General features: G+C 42.0%; 1 long non-coding RNA gene across 1 annotated transcript in view; it reads left to right on the top strand.

The window, feature by feature from the left end:
• Nucleotides 1-22,483, top strand: part of LOC137374644 (uncharacterized) — a 133,688-nt gene that overhangs the window by 91,402 nt on the left and 19,803 nt on the right. The window contains exon 3 of the long non-coding RNA XR_010975864.1: nucleotides 13,296-13,359. This is a non-coding gene — a long non-coding RNA (uncharacterized lncRNA). The remainder of the gene's footprint in view (nucleotides 1-13,295; nucleotides 13,360-22,483) is intronic.

Genomic DNA, 22,483 nt, shown 5'->3' with positions numbered 1-22,483 from the left:
TGTATTCTTGTATTGTCTAAGTTTTGCAGTTTCCATCCGTTGTAAGCTTTGGGGCACTTACCTGATTTAAGATACTGGAGCACCTATTAGATTTAGTTGCGTTATGACAAGGTGAGAAAGGGATCTAGGGATTCCCTCTCAGCCTTTTCCTGGTTTGACTGTACCAGGTTTTAATTTTTAAAACACCGAGGCTTTAGCTACCCGTCAGTGAATCCTTGTTCATCGCTCTCCAATTGTAATGGCAAAGAAATCAACCATACAGGTTTTCTTAGAGTTAAACAAGAAAGGTGTAAGTTTATTAACCTTAAAACTCTACTTTGCTCAAAACTACTAAAAATATGTGACGCGACCACGCTAGCATACATACGTGATAAACCCACATGCAGATAGAGACAGAAAAGGAGAAAGAATCAAGGGGAAAGGTTTGAAGCAATAGCTGGAGTTCATTTACAGTCTTTTGAGTTTGATGTAATGTCTTTGATTGCAGTTCAATCTTGTTATCTTGTTGGGGCCCAGAACACACTTTCAAACTTATTTTGATGGTTTTCTGTCTTCTTGAAATCCAGTTGCAGTTTCTTCTCTGCTTGAGAGGGAGAGAGAGACAGCGAGAGATGCTCTCTCTTCAAGTTCAGTTGCAGTCTGACTTCAAACTGTTCTGTGAACACAATTCAAACCAAACCTGGGCCTGCAAGCCAGTCATGTGACTAGCTTTTTTTTAAACAACCTGCCCGGCGAGGTTTTGTGGATTCTTTCAATCTTAGTAGACATCCTCAGTAGGGAGCTGGAATGCTGGCTTTCACACAGTCAATGTCTAGTGATCAAAATCCATTTGGTTAATTGAATCAGGGAGCAGTTCCATTGTCCTCTCCAGGTAACTGTCTCTTAAAATGTAAATGTTTCCAGCCACTGTCCTGTTAGAATGCAGGTGCAGTCCAGTAAGAGTTTAAAATTAATATTCCAAATGACAAAATTATTATGCCTCATTCTTAGCAGGTGTTGCTTTCATCACAGTTGTAACACAAGTTTAGAAACTTGGAATGTCTGTTTGATAAATGCTGGAGTAGGCAATCACTGAGCAAGTCTACAGCAGAAATATATCTTCAGCAGAACGGCATAATTAAGGTACATATATGCCTACTCTCCAAGGTGTAATATGATATATATGAGGAAATATGACATGCTTTAGTTAATCCTATGATTGTCAGAATAATATTGTTTGAGATATATTCCTAGAACATTAGCCAAAACAAAACTTAGCTACGTGTTCAATTATGTTCACTCAGGCCTAATCCAAACCTAAATCAATTCAATCATCTAGAAGGACCCTTCTTTGGACACTAGGGGAATCAAGGAATATGGGTAAAAGGCAGGAAAGTGGAGTTGAGGTAGAAGATCAGCCAGGATCTTATTAAATGGTAGAGTAGGCTAAGGAGGCTGTATGGTCTACTCTTGCTCCTATTTCTTCTGAAATATGCCAAATTCAGAGCACTGTACAGGGTAGTGGTGAGGTGTGGGGGATAGGCAGAAGGGGAGACCAACAGGGAATTCCCTATTGCGATGCTCCACAGTCGATGGAGGAACAAAATTCCTGAAGTTGTACAGAAGTCTAAATTACCTTCATTTTATGATTAAGAATTGTGAGATGAAGGTATTTTGGGAAGGGAAGGAAAAGAAATAAGTACTTAGTAAAGTAAGTTATATTTTCAATTAGTTTTTCAAAGCAATTGTTATAAATCGGCTTTGGTTGCCTACAAACTGCTCATTTTCTTGAAAGGTATGAAACATTCTGAATGTCTGGATCTTTTAGTGCTGGTATGACATGTAACAGACCATATCCAGCATTTTTTTAAAAAACCTTGGCCTTTGGTCAGTGGGAGACAGTTCAAGACCATCTGCCCAGTGCCCCTTGACATCTGTTCTTAGGAATGGAGTAAGTGAAGGTCAGGGTAAGACAGTATCAACTGGCATGGGCAGACGATGCCCTGAGTGAGGTGACTCCCTCAGGCCACTGTTTGTGGTCCACTCTGCAGCAGACCCACAGCAGGACAAGCACATGACCTCAGTCAAAGTTCAACACTTTGGCAAAAAGGACTGAGACACAAAGCATGACCTTGCAGAAAAGTTCAGCCCATTGTAAAAGAAGTAAGGAGTATAGTTACTTTTAGAAGGACTGCTACTTGGTAAATCGAGCACCTGCTAAGCTTTTAGTGCATAAGGCTCTTAAAGATTTTTTTAGCTGACTCGCAGAGTGTATGGATAAAGCTGATATTATTATAGACCTCACCGATGAACTGTTCCCCTTTTAAGTGCAGGTTTTGTGTTTCAGGTCAAAACTTCAGTCTGGGAGTCATTTGTCATATGATGTGTCATGTGATGATTTGGTTTTGTTTTATACTTCATGTTCAGTACAAAATAATGCTTGAATTTGTAATTCTGGGAATTAAATTGGATACACCTATATCTGACTATCTTGATAATATCTTGACAGTGGCGCAGTGGTTAGCACCGCAGCTTCACAGCTCCAGCGACCCGGGTTCAATTCTGGGTACTGCCTGTGTGGAGTTTGCAAGTTCTCCCTGTGTCTGCGTGGGTTTCCTCTGGGTGCTCCGGTTTCCTCCCACAAGCCAAAGACTTGCAGGTTGATAGGTTAATTGGCCATTATAAATTGCCCCTAGTATAGGTAGGTGGTAGGGAAATATAGGGACTGGTGGGGATGTGGTAGGAATATGGGATTAGTGTAGGATTAGTATAAATGGGTGGTTGATGGTCGGCACAGACTCGGTGGGCCGAAGGGCCTGTTTCAGTGCTGTATCACTAAACTAATACAAGTCTAAACAACTTCAAATATTAGACTTGCGTTTGGATGCTCTGATATTCACATTTGGCTGAGTTTGACTATTTTAGCTGTGTCTTCTGGGGTAAGGAAGGAAAACTCTCTGGAGTTGTGGTATTGCTCAAAACATGCCTGATGGCAGGTTGTACATGTAAGATCTCACATATAGGAATGTGAAAATGACCAGTGATGTTGGCTGAGGCATATATATTGGCCAAGCCACCGAGGAAATCTCCCTTACTCTTCTAAAAGTGTCATGAGATCTTTAATATCCACCTGACAGCATGGGCATGGCCTTGGTTTAATGTCTCACCCAAAAGATACTCAATACTGCACTGGAGTGTCAGTCTAGATTATGTGCTCAAATCTCCAAAGCAGGTATTCAATCCACAAGCTTCTAATTCAGAGGTAATTATGCTATTGCAGCGCCAAGGCTGACATCAGTCTCTTGATTATAGATTGTGGATCAGTATAGATGGCAAAAGAATGGTGAGCATATGGAAGATAAGCTACTGTGAAGCTAAAGCATCCCTTGAGGGTATCAGTGTGAATGGTTTACTTGAAAACTCTACACCCTTTGATTTCAATTCATGAAAGTCATATTGCTTAAAATGTGGTGGTAAGTCTTTGTGTGATCATAATATTGTAGTGAGCCTTCAGATTTATTGATTGGCTAACCTCATAACAACAGACCAACCAGATACCAACATGCTAAACATGTGACACCACTGAACAATCAGATCATTCGGGAAAAAATCCTTCTTCTCAGCCATGATGCTAGTTCTCCAATCCCACCTTCATTGGGCGGCACAGTGGCGCAGTGGTTAGCACTGCAGCCTCACAGCTCCAGGGACCCTGGTTCGATTCCGGGTACTGCCTGTGTGGAGTTTGCAAGTTCTCCCTGTGTCTGCGTGGGTTTTCTCCGGGTGCTCTGGTTTCTTCCCACAAGCCAAAAGACTTGCAGGTTGAGAGGTAAATTGGCCATTATAAATTGTCACTAGTGTAGGTAGGTGGTAGGGAATGCAGGGACAGGTGGGGATGTTTGGTAGGAATATGGGATTGGTGTAGGATTAGTATAAATGGGTGGTTGATGTTCGGCACAGACTCGGTGGGCCGAAGGGCCTGTTTCAGTGCTGTATCTCTAATCTAATCTAATTAATCCTCCACACTGTATATCTTACTGCCTGTGCCTCATCATTCCCCCCTCCCAGGGCAGCTCATGTACTCCAGCTGTGCTCTGCTTAGCTTAAGACTGGTAGATCATCTGTTTACGCAATGTTGCTTTTAATGATTACAAAAGAAAAATAGAAAAAACAAGATCAGAACTTGGGCAATCAGCAGATCTTCCGGTCCTGATGCTGACAAGGAGGTTTTTGTTGTTTCATTTCTAATCCCCAAAGAAACCATCACCATAACAGATTCTTTCCTCCTTCATGATAGCTTTTGGACCCAATGCCCTCCTTGAAACCCATTGTTCTTAAACTGCACTATAGTTTTGGGCTGCAGTCTTGCCCCTGCAAACCTCCTCACTTCTGGCACCTGCCTAAACATGGATTCCAATCTTCAAGCACCTGCTATACCTGTTATGCAAATAGATTCCCACTTCATATGTTACTGGATGTGTTAGTTCTTACCAAAACAGTGGCCTCAGGCCCACCATCTTCTCCCAGCCCAACCTCTATTTTTTTTGTATTCTTTCATGGGATGTGGTGTCACTGGCAACCAATCCTGAATTGCCCTTGACAACTGACTTGCTTACTAGGCCATTTCAGAGGACAGTTAAGAGTGGGTCTGGAGTCACATGTAGGCCAGACCAGGTAAGGACAGCAGATTAACTTCCTTAAAGGACATAGTGAACCAGATGGTTTTTTATGACAATTGATGATAGTTTCATGGCAAGACTAGCAATTCTGGATTTAAAAAAAAAATAATTGAATTTAAATTCCACCAGCTGCCATGGTGAGATTTGAACCCACGCTCCCAGGAAATTAGGCTGGACTCCTGAATTACTAGGCCACTGACATTACCAGTACACCACTGTCCCCCCTCCCGATTCCAGATTTCTAGCAGCTCAGTTTCTCTTATACTGATGCATGCATCTAATTAACTTTTCTCCACCCGACCTCAGGATTTTGCAGGCCTGGTCCAGATTCCTACCTCTGACCAAGTACAGTTGGTCTTATCTTGCTGCGAGGCCAGATATTTAACAAAGGGTAAAATATGCAACTTTAATAAATCAGTAAGAGAGTGTGTGTGAGATCCATTCCATGAGTGAAAAACATGGAGAGAGTAGACAAGGAAGAAAAGACTTATCGGAAGACTGACAACAGAGTCAGAGATGTAGAGAATGTGTGAGAGAGAGAGAAAGAGAGAGAGCAAGCAAGAAGTAAAATAGTAAACAGAAAAAAAGACACAGAAACAATGACAGTGAGAGATTAAAAAATATTTTTGTCCACATGTTTTTGGCGATAAGTGTATACTCACCTTATAATATGGTTTAAGGCATAAAATATATAATAGTAAAGTCTGTCAGCCATGGCTCAGTTGTTAGTATTTTCACCTCTGTGCCCAGCGGGTTGTGGGTTTAATTCCCACTCCAGGACTTAAGCATGCAAAACAAGGCTGACACTCCCATGCAGTCCTGAGGGAGTGCTGCACTGGCAAAGATGTCATCTTTTAGACAAGGCATTAAACTGAGGCTCCATCTGCCCTCTCAGGTGGGCATAAAAATACTCCATGGTGCTATTTTGAAGAACAGGGGAGTAATCTCTGGTGCTTGGGCCAATATTTATCCCTCAATCGGCATCACAAAATCAGATTATCTGATCATTACCACATTGCTGTTTGTGGGAGCTGCTGTGTGTAAATTAGCAGCCACATTTCCGACATTACAACAGTGCCTATACTTCAAAAGTACTTCACTGGCTATAAAACACTTTGGGATGGCTGAGACCATGAGAGGTGCTATATAAATGAAAGACTTTCTTGCTTTTTAATAATTATTTTCCATTTAAATTTATTTAAGAGAAAATGTATTTTGAACAGAATAGTTTCCGTCTAAAATATTCTTATACTCAATATTCAATTCTTATACACTAGATTGCATTTGCCACTTCTCACACATTAGGGCAGAAATTCAACGTGTCGTTGCCTGTTTCTCGCATATAAACTGGTTTCTGAGAGCAGCGTGGGTTGGCGCGTGAAACAGTCGTTTTATTTTACTTGTCATCCATTTTGATGACAAGCCCAAATTCTCCTCTATTATTTCATTTATTTCTAAAGTTAAATAGATCCTGCTTTATTAATCGTGTTCATGCTTTTTAAAAAATAAATTATTAGATGTCGCTTGTTTCCACAAAATTCTCTTTGTTAGGTTGGATTAAAGGGCTGGGATTTTTTACAAATGCTCCATCCACTCACTCTGCTTGTGAGCTGGCTTCCAGCATTTATAATGCTAAATAGAGCTCTTTTACCTCACCAGAAGAATTGTAGACCCAGATTTTTGTGGCTCTGGACTTAAAGAAAGAAAAAGAGAGACTCACATTTAGATGGCAGTTTTTACATCTTCAGGACATCTCAAAGCACAGTCAATGAATCATTTGTGAAGTGTAGTCACTATTGTAATGTAGGAAATGTGGCAGCCAATTTGCACACTGCTAGGTCAGAAATAATACCATAGGTTCTTCTATATCCTCCTGAGAGGGCTGACAGGGCAGCATTGCTGTCATCCCAAAAAACAGCACTTCCAACAATCCCTCAGTACTGTATTGACATGTTGATCTGGATTATGTGCTAAAGTCTATAGAGTTGGACTCGAACACACAACCTTTCAAATCAAAGGTGAGAACGCTACCTCTGAACCATGACTAGCACTAGAATTAGTAGTATACGTGACTAGAATTGGCTCAGAGATGCCTGTCTCCTAGCATCCCAACTGAAACAGTGCCAACATGTGAATAACTCACCTTTATGGAGCACCTAATCATATCCTCAGGATACCCCAAAACACTTCACAAACATTGAGCTATTATGTAAAAGTGCATCTTGCCAGGCTATGAAAATGACATTAAAACCGTAAGGATATAACTCTAATCCTCAACATCTTTGGAAGCTGCAATGCTGGTAACTCTCTCTCACTGTCCTGTCAACCAACCTGGTGATTGCCTGATATATACACTTTTTATAAATTTAGCATTTCTGTCACACTAATCAAGTGCAAATTCACAGGCCCCTCTAATTGGGCAGTGTGATCACAGCCTCTCAATATAGCAATAAGAGTCACTGTACAAAAATGACTGGTTTCTCCTCTATCACACAGCATAGCATCCCTCTCCTCTTGGGACATGTACAAGAGAAGACGATCTGAGTTTAGAGACAGAAAAGACAGCTTTCAGTAATTCAATTTGAGGAAACTGGATCGCTAGAAGGAAAAAAATGTGAAATGTTAAAGTTTGGCTTTGAATTATGATACAAATGAACATAACATTTCAGACCATTAAATTGATCTTTGTAAGGATGCAGCTCAATTAGCTGTAAAGGTCTGAAGTGAAATTAATTTGAGGTACATAATCTAGCTGGTGTGAGCTGCAGCATGAGATTTGGCATTAATTGGCATCTCTGAGAGGCCATAAGGAGACCTAGTATGGGAAATGCAAAAAAATCAAACTGATGCATGGGGTGCTTTTCTAAAGTTGGGGCTAGGATCCAGAATAGAGGAAGCTTTCCTGAATGTCCAACCTTTTGTCAAATTTCAGCTGGGAGTATTTTAAGGCGAAAGTAATGCTAGTTGCTAAATCCTTACTTGGGGCTGGGTGTTCTAATCTGCAATGCATTCAGCAGAGATGCTTTGTTTACATTCTGTCTCTCAGCAAGGCACCGCCATGCGTAAGTAACGTTTGTTTATTGATGTTTGCCTATGTTTAAAATGTTGATGCTGCAGGCATCTTGACATTAGACTGTCAGGCGTGATGAGGTGGAGGCAATCAGAATAACTTACAACTAAATCTGCTCCTTTTCCAATTGGCAATGAATGCGCGAGAAAATTATATTACTCAGAATAAATTGCTAACTATAACTGTGCAATATACAAGGAGATGATGAAGGGATTTGATAACATTGAACCAGGTAAATTGTTTATTATAACAGGGATACAAATAATAGGGGATATAAGTTAAATATCAGGAAAAAGAAAAGAAATTAGAACTTTCTTACCCAAGGGTGATAAGTTGGGGAGAACCATTAAAGCACACAATTGTCAAGAGGCAATTGGATTCATTATTGGAGAAAGGTAGATTGTGGGATATGATAGGAAGGCGATTGGTCTCTTTAACAGGGATGGACTTGTTCCGCCTTATGGTATTTCCTGTTCTTAAAAAATCCGGTTTTCTTATATTATTTCTGAGAAGACATTTGGTAGTGTGTTTCACAAGAGATGTATGGTCTAAATGAAATGTAGCTACATAGACTAAAATTGATTGGACAAGAAACAAGAGTTAGGGTAAATGGGTTTGGCCCAAACTGGAGAACGGTTAAAAGTCGCGTCCCCAAAGCCAATGTTGAGTTCAATTTTGTTCTCTGTATAGATAATTTGGACAGGTATACGGAATACAAATCTTGAAACTTGCAAATGACACAAACGTAGGAGATTTGGCAGACAATGAAGAGGACTGTAAAAGACTTCATGAAGACATAGGTTAGTGTAATGGTGAGACAAGTGACAGATGCAATTTAAGGTGGATAAGAACGAGGGAGTACATTTTGAAAGAAAAAATGAATGAAGGTTAACAATTAATTGAGATACACTGAAGGGTGTGGATGAACAGAGTGACTTAAGGTTCAGCACACTATTTCCTGAAAGTGAGAGTGCAGGTAAATAAAGCTATAAAAACAGAATTTGGGGTTTTATAAATATTGGCATGGCGTACAAGAGTAAAATAAGGATGAAAAATTATACAAAGCAGTGGTTAGGCCACAGCTGGAGTACTGTATACAGTTTTGGGTGCTCAGTGTAGAATAATCAGGATATTGTGAGGGATGTAAAATTATAGCGATGAGAATGGAAGAGAGTGCTTCCACTGGAGCAGAGAAAGCTAAGAGGAGATTCAATGGAGGTTTTTGAAATTATGAAGAATAGGGAAAGATTATTTCCTTAAAAGAGTCAGTGATGAGGGTCATCAATTTAAAATTAATAATAGAGTGAGGGGAGAGGTTAGTAAAATTTTTTTCACACAGTTGGTTGCATCTTCAAAGGAAAATTGGAATAAATACTTCAATCAGAGGAAGATATAGAGCAAACAGCTAGCAAAGACATATTGAGCTGAATGGCCTCCTGTTGGCTGTAAAATTTCATAGTTCTGGTGGAGTACTCTAATATCTTCCAGTTTAAGCACGAGACAAAAATCTCCAGCAACATTTTGTTCTGTATTCGTTCTTGGAATGTGGGTATCACTGGCAAGGCCAGCATTTATTTCCCATGCCTAATTGCCCTTGAGAAGGTGCTAGTGAGCTGCCTTCTTGAACTGCTGCAGTTCCATGTGATGTAGGTCCAGCCACTGTGCTGCAAGGGAGGGAGTTCCAGGATTTTGACCCAGTGACAATGAAGGAATGGCGAGATAGTTCCAAGTCAAGATGGTGTGTGGCTTGGAGGAGAACTTGTAGGCAATGGTGTTCCGTGTGCCTGCTGCCCTTGTCCTTCTAGGTGCTAGAGGTTGCATGTTTGGAAGGTGGCTGTTGAAGGAGCCTTGGTGAGTTGCTGCAGTGCATCTTGCAGATGGTACACACTGCTGCCACTGTGTGTTGGTGGTGGAGTGAATGTTTAAGGTAGTGGATGGGGTGTCAATCAAGCGGACTGCTTTGTCTTGGTTGGTGTCGAGCCTCTTGAGTGTTGTTGCAGCTGCAATCATCCAGGCAAGTGGAAAGTATTCTATCACAATCCTGACTTGTGCTTGTAGATTGTGGACAGGCTTTGGGGAGCAAGAAGTTGAGTTACTCGCTGCAGAATACCCAGCCTCTGACCTGTTCTTGTAGCCACAGTATTTATATGGTCCAGTTATGTTTCTGGCCAATGGTTAACCCCTAGGATGTTGGTGATGGGGATTCAGCGATGGTAATGACATTGAATGTAAAGGGGAGATAGTCATTGCCTGGCACTTAAGTAGTGTGAATGTTACTTGCCACCGATCAAAGAACAAAGAACAGTACAGCACAGGAATGGGCCATTCGGCCCTCCAAGCCTACGCCGATCTTGATGCCTGCCTAAACTAACACCTTCTGCACTTCCGGGGCCCATATCCCTCTATTCCCTTCCTATTCATATATTTGTTAAGATGTCTCTTAAACATCGCTATCGTATCTGCTTCCACCACCTCCCCTGGCAGCAAGTTCTAGGCACTCACCACCCTCTGTGTAAAAAACTTGCCTCGCACATCCCCTCTAAACTTTGCCCCTCGCACCTTAAACCTATGTCCCCTAGTTACTGACTCTTCCACCCTGGGAAAAAGCTTCTGACTATCCACTCTGTCCATGCCGCTCATAACTTTGTAAACCTCTATCATGTCACCCCTCCACTCCGTCGTTCCAGTGAAAACAATCCGAGTTTTTCCAACCTCTCCTCATTGCTAATGCCCTCCAGACCAGGCAACATCCTGGTAAACCTCCTCTGTACCCTCTCCAAAGCCTCCACGTCCTTCTGGTAGTGTGGCGACCAGAATTGCACGCAATATTCTAAGTGCGGCCTAACTAAAGTTCTGTACAGCTGCAACATGACTTGCCAATTTTTATACTCTATGCCCCGACCGATGAAGGCAAGCATGCCGTATGCCTTCTTGACTACCTTATCCACCTGCGTTGCCACTTTCAGTGATCTGTGGACCTGTACGCCCAGATCTCTCTGCCTGTCAATACTCCTAAGTACTCTGCCATTTACTGTATACTTCCCACCTGCATTAGACCTTCCAAAATGCATTACCTCACATTTGTCCGGATTAAACTCCATCTGCCATTTCTTCGCCCAAGTCTCCAACCGATCTATATCCTGCTGTATCCTCTGACAATCCTCATCATTATCCGCAACTCCACCAACCTTTGTGTCGTCCGCAAACTTACTAATCAGACCAGCTACATTTTCCTCCAAATCATTTATATATACTATAAACAGCAAAGGTCCCAGCACTGATCCCTGCAGAACACCACTAGTCACATCCCTCCATTCAGAAAAACACCCATCCACTGATACCCTCTGTCTTCTATGACCGAGCCAGTTCTATAGAACATAGAACATAGAACATTACAGCATCTGTGCTTTCCACAGATGCTGCCAGACCTGCTGAGTGATTCCAGCATTTCTTGTTTTTGTTTCAGATTTCCAGCATCCGCAGTATTTTGCTTTTATTTATAGAACATTACAGCGCAGTACAGGCCCTTCAGCCCTCGATGTTGCGCCGACCTGTGAAACCATCAGACCTACACTATTCCATTTTCATCCATATGTCTATCCAATGATAACTTAAATGCCCTTAAAGTTGGCGAGTCTACTACTGTTGCAGGCAGGGCGTTCCACGCCCCTACTACTCTCTGTGTCAAGAAACTACCTCTGACATCTGTCCTATATCTATCACCCCTCAACTTAAAGCTATGTCCCCTCATGTTTGCCATCACCATCCGAGGAAAAAGGCTCTCACTATCCACCCTGTCCAACCCTCTGATTATCTTATATGTCTCTATTAAGTCACCTCTTCTCCTCCTTCTCTCTAACGAAAACAACCTGTATCCATCTTGCCAGCTCACCTCTGATCCTGTGTGACTTCACCTTTTGTACCAGTCTGCCATGCATGCGGGACCTCGTCAAAGGCTTTACTGAAGCCCATATAGATAACATCCACTGCCCTTCCTTCATCAATCATCTTCGTCACTTCCTCAAAAAACTCAATCAAATTAGTAAGACACGACCTCCCCTTCACAAAACCATGCTGTCTCTCGCTAATAAGTTCGTTTGTTTCCAAATGGGAGTAAATCCTGTCCCGAATAATCCTCTCTAATTGTTTCCCTACCACTGACGTAAGGCTCACCGGCCTATAATTTCCAAGCTTGAATGTTGTTCAGGACTTGCTGCATGTCAGCATGGAGTGTTTCATAATCTGAGGCATTGTGAATGGTGCTGAACACTGTGCAATCATCAGCAGATATCTCCATTTCTGACCTTATGTTGGAAGGTAGGTCATTGATGAAGCAGCTGGATGGTTGGGCCCTGAGGAATTCCTTCAATGATGTCCTGGGGCTGAGATGATTGGCCTGCAAAAAACACAACCATCTTCCTTTGTGCTAGGTATGACTCCAACCAGTGGAATGTTTTCCCCCGATTCCATTGACTTCAATTTTGCTAAGGCTCCTTGAATTCAGCTCTTTTGTCCATGTTTGGACATCTGCATCACCTGAAACTAAAATTGAACTCACTAGGATATTTACTATTTTAGCTTCACACAAATTAATTGATCCTCTGCATATGAACATCATACTTGCACAGAGCAATTAGTACCATCAGTTGAGATAAATTTCTCGAGTAGCAGTCACCTGGGCAACAGAATATGGATTCCAAAGCTGGTTTGGAAGCCTTTGATGTAAGAATACTAGAGCATCAACAGAACAGTCATCAGACATTGGCGCACATACACAAATGCACAGATATAAGATTGGAGGACATTGAACCAACCTTCCTTAATTTGAATTGGATTAATGAACTGTTGAATGGATGCTATCCAGATCACTATGGTACCAGCTGCATATTCTCTGTGGCTCATAGACTGATATGGTATCAGTTCCAGTTAGCTGCCAGAGAAGTTTGGTTAGAAATTAGAATACAATTCAGGGTAGTTTCAGCCAGTTGGATAAACCCCTTAGAAATCAGACTGGAGTAAACCTTGGGACACTAAAGGCTGAGAGATTTGACTTTGGTGATGTCTAGCTCAATTGTTTTATCCACAACAGTGTCTATTGGCTAGATACTAGGGGCTGAATTCTATTTGGGCGCCGCACTCCATGGTGGTGCCCTTTAAACTCAGCAGTGTGCCCGCATTCAGCGGCCGCCGAGAAGCCCCCATGATGTTTCGTGCAGGTGTTCATTTAAATAGTGGGGGCAGAGCGCCTGCCTCTGTTGACATGTGGGGGCGCCCGGCAATGGCGTCCAGTGCTATCTTACATTAATTTTAATTTTTAAGGGCCAAAAATAATTGATTTTTATTAAATTTTAAAATAAGTGATGGAGGCCCTTCCCCAACACCCCCAATGGTCATTTCATTGCCCAAAATGACCATCAATTGATTTTTCAAATACCTGAACTTTCCCCCACAACCTTCACTCTTTTGGCCTTCAACCCCTTCCCACCATCCCCACACCCAATAAAAATTGATTTTCCCACTCCTCCACCCCTCCCGCCCTGAAATTTTTATTTCTCCCCCCTCTCCACCAGGTTCTCGCCTCGGAACTCCACACGAAGGCCAAACGGAGACCGTAAAATCGGCGTGGGAAGGCAGGTAATTAATTTTGCATATATTTATTGGTAATCTGCATATGGAGATAAAGGGCCCGCTGCCAGGTAATTTGCGGCGGGCCTTTCTTGACGTTGTGGGTCAAGGCAGGCCTCTCCCTGCAGAATTTTACCAGCCCCAGCGCTGTGACCCGCGGTGTCGAGGGGCCAGTAAAATTCAGCCCTAATTCTCCTGTGCGATGGTTCAGGCCATCCTTTTGCCCTGATGAACATAAATAAGTTTGTACCGTTCCTACAACCTCAATTTACATTTATATAATGTGTCTATGTGTAATGAAATATTCCAAGGTGCATTATAGGGGTATGGATGGAGACTGAGCAGCACGTAGGAATGAAATTATAGGAGGTGGCTGAAGACACAGCCAAAGAAGTCAGTTTTAAGAAGGCTTTTACAGATGAACAATGATAATAGATAATTATTTGCAAGGGTTGGCAATAAGTAAGAGATTAATTGGTTTTAAATTGGATTAGATAAACTAAGTGGATGCACTCAATAATGACAATTGTAATTTAGTTTGGAGAAGTGAGTGTATAATTATGTGTAAAGCTTCATCTGAGCACGTGAAGAGGACAAGACCATCAGGCCTGGCACATGCAATTTCCTTTGAACATATATCAATACCGACTCCTGAGGAAGATCGGGGTGTCACATCCCTGGCTCAAAGAATCACACTTGAAGTCACAGATTTAACAAGTGTTTAATAAAGACTTCTGTTCAAAAATGTTGCATATGCCTATCTGACCTTACAAAAACCCCCACGTCAGATGTTTTCCCCAAAACACAAAGCTACTTTCAGTTTCTCTTCCAAGTACCATATAGTCTCTAATAATCAAGTCCAAACATACAATCGTGACATTCCTCCCTTATTAGACTAAAATATGTCCGAGATTTTCCTTTTTGGCGTATGTAGCTTAAATTCCATCTCTTACCAAAAATACTGCAACAAATTTTGTATCCAAACTTAAGAAATCATTATTTTCCTAAATCACTGAGTAAATGAATTTCACAATTACATTTGCTTTCAAGGTCAGCATTCGCGTACACTCTTTTCGTTTTGAACATAATCACAACACAAAATCTTCATCATGCTTTGGTGATCTCCTCTTGCACTGTGGTCTTCCTGTTGTCTCAGCAACTCTGGTCACCACGTCGGGATTAGGCCTCTCTGGAACTGATGTTTCTCCCCCTGGATAGCAAGCTGTCTGCCTGCCAACAACATAACTGGCTTGAATTTCTGAATTGCTAAATGTCAGCTTCGTCTTAGCTCCTACATCTGGTTCATCTGCTGCTGTGTCTTTGTAACCATGATACTTTTTGACGAATGAAGAATTTCTGTAATACAGTACTCCTTCTGACGACAGCACAGTTACACTGTTTCCCTTCTTGGCAGTAACCGTGTACAGCTTGGGATAATATGGTGTTTCCATCTTACTCGGACTCTCCCATCTCAGCAATACTTCATCATCTGGTATAACATCAGATTATCTAGCTCCCCTTCTGTGGTTTGCATAAAACTTTGCAGCATCCTTTTTCTCAGTATCATGATCTTGAACCTCCTGATCAACTCTAATGTCCCTCAGCTCTGGTACCTTGGTGTGTATTTTGTGTCCAGTTGGGCTCTTTCCCTAAATAGTGTGTGTAGTTGCTCTACAACAACACCTCCTTCCAGTCTTTACCCTCAGCCTAAGAAATCCTCATCTGCTTCTCTAAGGATTTGTTTTGTCTTTCCACTTCCCCATTTTCCTGTGGCCATTTAGGGGTCACTCTATGATGGTGAATTCTTGTCACTTGTATGTAATCTGCAAAGGTCTGTGAAATGAATTGTGGCCCATTGTCTGAATACAATGTGACTGGCAGACCGTGCCTTGCAAATATTTCAGTCAATGCAAACACCCGTTTTCTCTGCCATTGTAGACATCATTACCACATACTCATAATAACGGCTATGATAGTCAATCATCACTAGAATGGACTCTCCTGATGGAAGTGGGCCTAAGAAGTCAAAGCTAAATCCTCCCATGGTCCAGCCGGTAACAGTGTGCTGCATCTGGTTCTGATGGATTGGATCTACTGACAATTTGACATCCATGATGTTTTGACAAACTGCTCCAGATCTTTCTCCATCCCCGGCCACCATACTTTAGTTCATAAGTTTTGCTTAGTACCAACTACTCCCAAGTGACCCTCATGAGCCAGCATTGCCAGTCTAGTCCTAAGCTTTTATGGCACTACAAGTCTGTTACTTCCCAATTGTGCACAGTTCATCTCGTACAATAATGTATGTCTTGAATGGCAATTCTTTCAATTTCCAGCTTGGACTCTCTGTCTGATGTCATTCAATTCTGCATCTTTGTCTGACTCTCAATCTCTCTAGCTGTCATTGCTCTGGGTGTAGCATGAACTGCCACAAATTGCACAAATGATTCAGCTTCCTTCTCTAGTGATGATCTGTGTGTGTTTGTCCTTCAACTGTCTCTCTGATGTCTTGGTCAACCAGTTCCTCGATCTTTGCCTCAACTTTCCCTCTCAGACCAAAAGGTGTTCTGCGTACATGCTGAGTTACAGGCTTCACGTTCTCGTCAATTGTTTAATGTACTTGGCGGTTGTGCAACCTCTCAATTCCTTGAAACACAGGTCCAAACTCCTCTCAAAGCTCTGCATAGGCTGTCACATAATTCATTTTAAATCCAATATGTAGCACCCCCAAGGCTTGGCCAATTTCGCTGATCAGAAGAGGCTCACCATCCTCCTCAATTTGCCTCAACACTCTGATCCCAGCTCTCTCACTTGCAGTGTGCATCCAACAGTTTAAAGTGGGGGTTTAGATGTGTAAGGATAAAGCTTTTTGACATATTTTCGAGATATGCACTTGATTCCCTTTGTCTTCAGTTCCTCCCACAGTGCTCTGCTGATGACATTACTGTCACTGCCTGAATCTACAATAATGTTCATTTCAACACCCCCAACAATCACTGGAACTTTCTAATGGTTGCTTCCATTGACAAAAAACATGTATCCATGATTGCTATTTGTGTTCTCATTCACTGCATCTTTTTCAACTTGTCTCACAGTTGTGCTACTTCCATTTCTCTTTCCTTTACATGGTTTGCCAGGCTTCCCACTCTGTTCAGCTTTGCTTCTGCACTTCTTGGCAAAATGGTCTCTGCCCTCACATTTTCTACATATTTTTCCCTTGGCAGGGCAGCAGTTACCTCTTCCATAGTGCTTCAAGTTGCCACATCTCAGACTTTTGCTGTTTACATTTACACGTACCTGGATTCCGTTCTCACTCGATTAACCTCAGATATTGTCATGCCGATGGCGGAAATAGGACCAAGTTTCATGCTGTGAACTTGTCCATCCACTGCTTCCAATGCAGCCGCTATTTTCAAATGTCATCCAACATGAAGCCACCTCCTCCTTCCAGCAGCCTACACCTCAACTTATCCGACTTGCAATGTTGGACTACCTGATCCATTATCTGGTTATTCAGATCCGTCGCAAAACAATTGCATCCATCTGACGCCTGCCTCAAACGAGTCACAAATTGGGCTACTGTTTCCCCCCTTTCTGTCTCATTTGATGGAAAACATGCCTTTAGAATGTGGCATTTGGCATCACCATATAATGGTCTTTCAAAGCTTTCACGTTCATAATCCACCTTTTCTCCTGTGACAGGCAACATCTTGAAAGTCTCCCTCACTGAAGCACCGTATTGAACAGCAATAAGGCCCGTCGCTGTGCTTTCTGCATCTCCGTCACCTCATCCAAAAGCAAACCGCGACTGTCAGTATACGCTTCAAATTCCTCCAGCCACGCTTTCCATTTCACACTGACAGTACTGGCATCACCCGTCAGATCAAATGGCTCAATTCCCCAGACTGCAGACATATCAGCTCCAGAAAATGCCATGACACAATCCTAAATATCTCCGAATTGACCTCTGTATTGTTTCTCTTTATATCCTCGTTGCCAATGGCACATCTCAGGCTCAAAAGTTCACACTTGAAGTCACAGATTTAACTTTAACAAAGATTTAAGAAGTGTTTAATAAAGACTTCTGTCCACTGCTGCTGCACATACCTATCTGACCTTACAACAACCCCCAGGTCAGGTGTTTTCCCCAAAGCACAAAGTTACTTTCAGTTTCTCTTCCAAGTACCATATAGTCTCTAATACTCAAGCCACACATACAATCATGACAAGGGAAAAAACATAATTGTGGTCTATTTCATGATAACTTTTAGGAGATTCCTTCCCAACTCCATATAGTAAACAAGCCAGCTCCAGCGGACCATAGTTGTCCATGTCGCACCACTAGGCCAACTTATCTGAACCACAACCTAGAGCCCATTGCCCTCCCCACCCCACAACCTCTTGATGTGACTCATCATTAAGGAACTCATCAAGTGCACCAAAACTTACCATGTCCTTGATAGCTTGCTTACTCTCTGAGAAGAAATATTTCCTAGTATCTAACTTGATTTTTTCCTAGGTATTTTATAGGTACATCCTTGATCCTGTCTGAATCCTGTACACCCAATCCTATTAGAATCACGGAATCATGGAATAGTACAGCACAGAAGAAGACCATTTGGCCCATTGGATCTGCACCGGCCCTTTTGAAGGACAATCCAGTTGGTCCCACTCCTTGGCTCTTTTCCCCTAACCCTGTAATTCTTTTCTCTTTTAAATATTTATCCAATTGCCATCCACCACCCTATCAGGCAGTGCATTCCAAATCCAAACCACTTGTTGTTTAAAAATGTTTTTCCTCATACTGCCTCTGGTGCTTTTTCCAATCACCTTAAATTTATGCCTTCTGGTTATTGACACTTCAGCCACTGGAAACAGTTTCTCCTTCTTCATTCTATCTAAACCCTATGCGGTTTTAAATATCTCTATCAAATCTCCTCTAAACGTTCTCTGTTCTAAAGAGAACAGCCCCAGCTTCCTCAGTCTATGCACCTAACTGTAATTCCTCATCTATTTTCTGTATATGCTCAAAAACCTTCAGCTCCTTGTGTGGTGCCCAGAATTGGATGTCATACTCCAGCTGGGGACAAACCCGTGTTTTATATCCATTTAGCATAACTTCCTGGCTTTTATACTCTATGCTTCCATTTATAAAGCCCAGGATCCCATATGCTCTATTGACTCAACTCATAGGCAAAATACTGCAGGTGCTGGAAATCTAAAATTAGAACTGAAAATGCTGGAAATACTCAACAGGTCTGGCAGCATCTGTAGAGAGAGAAATGGAGTTAACATTTCAGGTCATTGACCCGTCACCAGAACCCTTTATTAACTGCTTTGTTAACCTGTCCTCGCACCCTCAAAAGGTTTGTGTACAGACACTTCCAGGTTCAGATGGGATTTGATCGAGACATTCAAGATCATGAGGGGTCTAAACAGATTAAATGGAGAGAAAGTGTTCCCATTGGTGGAAGGGTCAAGAACTGGGGACACAGATTTAAAGTGATTGGTAAAAGAAAGGTAACATGAGGAAAATCTTTTATATGCAGCGAGTGGTAATGATCTGGAATGCACTGCCTGAAAGGATGGTGGAGACAGATTCAATCAGGTTTTCTAAAGGGAATTTGATAAGCACCTGAAGGGGAAAAAACAATTGCAGAGCTACAGGGAAAGGATGGGGAAGGGGGACTAGCTAAATTCCTCTTGCAGAGAGCTGGCATGGGCTTGATGAGCTGAATGGCCTCCTTCTGTGCTGTAACCACTCTATCATTCGATTCTTCTATTCTACAATTCCAGGTTTCCCCATTCTTGCACCCCCTTTAAAATTGCACTATTTAGCATGTATTCTCTCTCCTCATTCTTCCTATGAAAATGTGTCACCTCACATTTTCTGTGTTGAATTGCACCTGCCATGTGTCTGCCCATTCCACCAACCTGTCTTTGTCCTCTTGAAGTCTATCATTTCTTTGTCACTCTTTACTACACTTCCAAGGTTCGTGTCATCTGCACATTTTGAAGTTGCATCCTGTACTTCCAAGTCCAAGTCAGGGCGGCACAGTGGCGCAGTGGTTAGCACCGCAGCCTCACAGCTCCAGCGACCCGGGTTCAGTTCTGGGTACTGCCTGTGTGGAGTTTGCAAGTTCTCCCTGTGTCTGCGTGGGTTTCCTCCGGGTGCTCCGGTTTCCTCCCACATGCCAAAGACTTGCAGGTTGATAGGTAAATTGGCCATTATAAATTGCCCCTAGTATAGGTAGGTGGTAGGGAAATATAGGGACAGGTGGGGATGTGGTAGGAATATGGAATTGGTGTAGGATTAGTAGAAATGGGTGGTTGATGGTCGGCACAGACTCGAAAGGCCTGTTTCAGTGCTGTATCTCTAAACTAAACTAAAACATCAATGTAGATCAAAAACAGCAATGGTCCTAGTACTGAACCTTGGGGAACTCCACTGTATACCTCCCTGCAGTTTGAAAAACAGCCATTCACCACAGTTCCCTGTTTTCTATCCCTAAGCCAATTTTGTATCCATGCTGCTGCTGCTCCTTTTATCTAATAGGCTTCAATTTTACTAACAAGCCTAGTATGTGGTACTTTGTCTTATTTTGAAAGTCCATATACACAACATCAACTGCATTGCCCTCATCCACTCTCTCTGTTACCTCATCAAAAAACTCAATCAAGTTAGTCAAACACTATTTGTCCTTAACAAATCTCTGCTGGCTTTCCTTTCCCCATCACCGATGTTAAACGAACTAGCCTGTAATTGCAAGGTTTACCTTGTTACCCTTTTCTGAACAAATTTTAAAAACCTCTGTCACATCTCCCCCAAGCCTACTGTTCTCCAAAATGAATGACTCTCAGTCTCTAAGCCAATCTCATTAACTTAGTTTGGCCATCATCCTCCGTTGCTTTCTTTTGCACCCTCTCTAGAAGCTTAATATCCATCAGCAGATGTAGAAACTTGGGGCTGAATTTTGTTCAGGTCCTGACGTCAGGCTCTGTGGTGGGTGTCTGGAAGATCGGAATGGCAGCGGCCCACCACAGAGCCAGAGATTGCCAGGCCTGATCTTTCCGGTGGCGTTGAGGCTCCGTGGTGGTCCCTCTGCCACTCAGCAATGAGACCTGACTTTAAATATTGAAATGAACTTGATGCATACATTTAAATACAATTCCCTGTGGTCTTACTGTCGGATCTGGATCTTCAGTGCAACAGGCGGCACTCAGGGGCCTTCACTTTCCCGACCAGGGAAAGTTGACACCACTAAGGTGGGGAAGGGGGTGGGGGGTCAGAGCATTTTCAGTGTAGTGAGGTGGTGGGAATGGGGTCAACTCAGCATTTTTATTTTGAGAAGGGGAAGGAGTGAACTCTGCACTTTGTGCAGTTGCCGGGAGAAGGGGTCAATTCTGCAATTTTACAGTCGTGGTAGGGGGGACGGATCAGACATTTATTTTTAGTGTAGTGGGGGGAGGGAATGGGGCAACTCTGCTCTCTCTGAGTAGGGCTGGCAGCTCTTTAAAAATGGCACCAGCGCTTGCGCAGAGGCAGCTAACCCTTTTCACGGCGTTGCCGAGGCTAGCCCCTGCATATTGTAATGAGTCACTGGGCTCAAGTTTGCAGTGGCGTGGTGGTGTGTGGCCTGTGCGTGCCAGCTGCCATTTTTATCAACCCCTGCCGGGACCGGTGGTGAGGAAACAAAATTCAGCCCTTGAAGTGTAGAATTAACAATGTAGAATTAAAGTGTAGAATGACTGCTCTCAGTTTTGCACTTCATTGACACAATCTTTCCTGTAGCTCCTCCACATTACTCGTCAACCTTTAGCAACTGGCTAGTGATTAGCCTCAAGACCCTTTCCTTCACTGTTACTTTTAACGAGAATCTGTGCATGGAATAGATATACATTGAGTTGCTTGACCCCATGTGTAGAATGCTTCTTCACATTGAATTCCTAAATAATAAATATTATTGATTCACTTAGCTTACCCAAACAAGTTTTAGCCCAATAATCGCTTCCTTATTGGCAATCTTTCCACATATTGGAATATTATCTGCAGACTTAATAATAGTACAATTTATCTCCTATCCAAGAATGTTCGTAAAGTTAAACAATGAAGAACCTAAGACAGAGCCCTAAGAATTTTCATTCATTGCTAGGCCCAATGTCATAATTAATATTCTTTGTTTAAATAATTTCAAGGAATTATGCTGTTTCAACAACAATCATGTGACAGAATCATTTGTTATCTCAACCTAAGCAGAAATTAATCAAAGGCTTCTTGGAAAACAAAGTAGATAATATTCTCTGGACTTCCTTCATTGACTGATTTGGTCATTCCTTAAAAAATACCTCAATCAAGTTACTGAGGCATGACCCATGTCTTCCAAAGCTGGGTTGGGTATCACCAGTAACTCTGGTATCCTATGTTACCAGCTTAGATCAGTTCCAGCACTCTGAATTCTCAGTTAGAAGGTTGAGAGTTCAAATTGACTGCAGGATTTGCACATATAATCTAGACTGAGAGGTTAGTATGACTTGAGAAAGTGTTATCTTTTTGATGTGATGTAAAACTGAGAGCCAATCTGCCTGTTCAAGTAGACATAAAAAAAATTCCATGGCATTATTGAAAGGAAAAGAGGTGAAACATCTTGGCGAACATTTATCCCTTAACCCACACCATCAAAAAAAAACTGAATGATTAATCTTTGTCTCATTGTTTTATATGGGACCTTTTTGTGTGTAAATTATCTGCAGCATTTGCCTACATAACAACTGTGATCACACTTCAAAAGTAATTAATTGGTTTTGAAGCACTTTGAGGCATCTTGAGGACATGAAAGGTATTACATAAATTCAACTCCTTTAAAGTATCAGTAGATAATAATTTCTAATATCTTTACGACTGAAGTTGAGCCCACCAGTCTATAATTCCCATAGTGTAATTCTTTAATTTTAAAAAAATATGTAACAGACCACACGAGCCACATTCCAATCTTCACAACCTCATTCATGAAATTCACATTTCCTGGAGCACTCAGTATTGCAGCACAATCAATCTTAGGCACATTAACATTAATGTTACTTTTAACTTGCTAATTTTAGCTGAACACCTATCCTTTATTCATTGCTTTACCTT

Source organism: Heterodontus francisci, chromosome 10 (assembly GCF_036365525.1).
Source record: "Heterodontus francisci isolate sHetFra1 chromosome 10, sHetFra1.hap1, whole genome shotgun sequence".
NCBI classification, from domain to species: Eukaryota; Metazoa; Chordata; class Chondrichthyes; order Heterodontiformes; family Heterodontidae; genus Heterodontus; species Heterodontus francisci.
This window is presented reverse-complemented; position numbering and strand designations above follow the sequence as displayed.